This window comes from Condylura cristata, unplaced genomic scaffold (genome assembly GCF_000260355.1).
Source record: "Condylura cristata isolate star-nosed mole 26May11 unplaced genomic scaffold, ConCri1.0 scaffold00020, whole genome shotgun sequence".
NCBI classification, from domain to species: domain Eukaryota; kingdom Metazoa; phylum Chordata; class Mammalia; order Eulipotyphla; family Talpidae; genus Condylura; species Condylura cristata.
The window spans coordinates 3,755,777-3,758,019 of NW_004567121.1; the positions used below are offsets into that span (position 1 = coordinate 3,755,777).

Genomic DNA, 2,243 nt, shown 5'->3' on the forward strand with positions numbered 1-2,243 from the left:
TCTGCCTGTTCTGCTCCCCACTCTGTCTCTGGTGAATCCTCTCACCCTCCGCATCTCTGGCCTGTATCCCAGTTCTGTACGAATAAATCTTTAAAAAAAAAATAGGACAAGAATAAAAAATTTACGAAGGAAAATACTGTTGGGGACTGTCCCGATCACGGGTTGTTCGGGGGCAGAACAGGCAGGGTCTTAAGGCGGGAACGGCGTTGGCGAGCAGAGATTCCTAAAAAGGGGGGAAAGGGAAGCAGGTGCGAGGAAGACACGGGAATTGGAGTTGGGTGCAAGTGTTCCTGTTCTGCTCTTAGCAGAAGCTTATTTTATACATTAGGAGCAAGCAGTGGGATGACATAAGCACATGAACTGGGCTGAGATTATAATCATCTTTTTTTTCTAAGAACAGTTTGGGGTCGTACTGACCTTCAGCTGAGATTATAACATTTATTATTCTTAAAATTAATCTATTAAAGTTAGGATAGGTACATAAATTCATAAAATTTAAGGCTAACATTGTTTTATTTACCACAGTGATGACTGGCTAAAATAAAGTCCTTTTAAACCTTAAATGCCTCTTAATGATCTTCATACTCATTGAGACATCTTAGAGGGTAAAGTCCAGGACTAGGGTGGAGGCTGGGCTGGAGATGTGAAGGGGGATAAGGTGAGGTCTCGGGCGAAGGTGAAGTTGTGAAGACTATGCTGGAGAAGTTTTCTGGTAAATACATCACTAAGGGAGATAGTTAAGGTCCTCATTTAAGCAATAAAAAGCTTAAATAAGAGAGTAGAGTGATAAGATTTGGGTTCTAAAAGAACTCTGATTATTTTTACATGTTCTAGTACTGCCTTGTTTTACAATATTGATTTTGTTATAAGCCAATTGCTTTTATTAATCAGCCAGTTGTAATATTATTTTTTACTTCAAGAGGAATTTCCCGTCCTGGGGCAGCACTTGTTTGCCTTGGCCAGGCAGTGCCTTATGAAGCTAAGGCAATCCAGTTGAAAACTGATAGTTGCTTAGAATATTTTGATAATTATACAAAAAGGGGAGGTCATAACATAAGCTAGCATGGAAATTCTGATTTTTCATAGCATTTCCCCTCCATTCGGAGCATGTCTGGTGACAGAAGTTGCACATAGCTTGTGTCAAAATACAAATGTCATACATGACATAAAAGTTTAAGCTCATGGGTAGTAACAAAATGATCACAATTTATAAGAGACAGCAACTTCTAATTACAGTTTCCCCCTGCTATCTAAAAGTAGACTCTTACTTGGTATGAAACAGTAGGCTGTGTTGGGCTCTTTGAACACCCAAAAATGTCTCCATAAAATTATTGGCAATGGCCATTTCCAGAACCCCAAAAATAGCCTATCAAATCACACCAAATAGGAGTGTTTTAATTTCGAGTAGCTGGGGAAACCTGTATCAAACTGGCAAATTCAATAATATTAAATGTTGGTGAAAGCATGATGAATGTTTCATTTATTCAGAGCAGTATCAAAAATACTGCATTTTTGTCTTACTCAGTGATTTTCTTTTCAGAAAATAACTTATACACATACAACATATATTCAGTCATTATTTTGTTCTAGTCATTGTGCCATGTGTTGGGAAATAACAGTCATGAGACATGAATCCTGTTTTTAAGAAAGTCAATCTAGTGAAAATGATATAACAGCTACCAGAAATTGGTTTATATACAAAGATTTTCTATGGAGTTATAAAATGAAACTGAACTGAAAAGTACTCTAATTACAAAAAAAATTTAATATGATATGATTAGGTGACATATTTATAGGTATTAAAAATAGCATTGTTAAAGGCTATGCAATGACATGGTAAAATGTTAATAGCATAATTTCAATAGTGAAAAACCAAGAACAAGAAGACATAAAAAAATATTAACAGAAATCACTTAGTAGAAGACTTGTGGCTTATTTTATCTTTATTTTCTGTACCATTCTGTTATAAATAGTGCTGTGTCATCAACGTTATAACCAGGAAGTGAAGGGAGGAGCATGAAACTTGAAGGTTAAGTAGTGAATCCTAAGATGAGTGGAATTTTGTTTAACTGAAATTTAACTTGGTATCCTCTTAAAATCAAATTTAGCAGTTAAAAAAACTTGTTTTATTGGGGGGGGAAGGGAGGGAAATGCATGGGACTATGGTGGTGGCACAGGGGTGATTTGGTGATGGGAAACCCGTGGGGATTACAATTGAGATGAAAAAAAAATGTGCAAAATGA

The 2,243-nt window shown here is 36.3% G+C and overlaps 1 protein-coding gene across 1 annotated transcript in view; it reads right to left on the reverse strand.

Annotated features, from left to right (window-relative positions):
• The window catches only part of MGAT4A (mannosyl (alpha-1,3-)-glycoprotein beta-1,4-N-acetylglucosaminyltransferase, isozyme A), a 59,987-nt gene that overhangs the window by 30,242 nt on the left and 27,502 nt on the right, over positions 1 to 2,243 (reverse strand). The window lies entirely within an intron of this gene.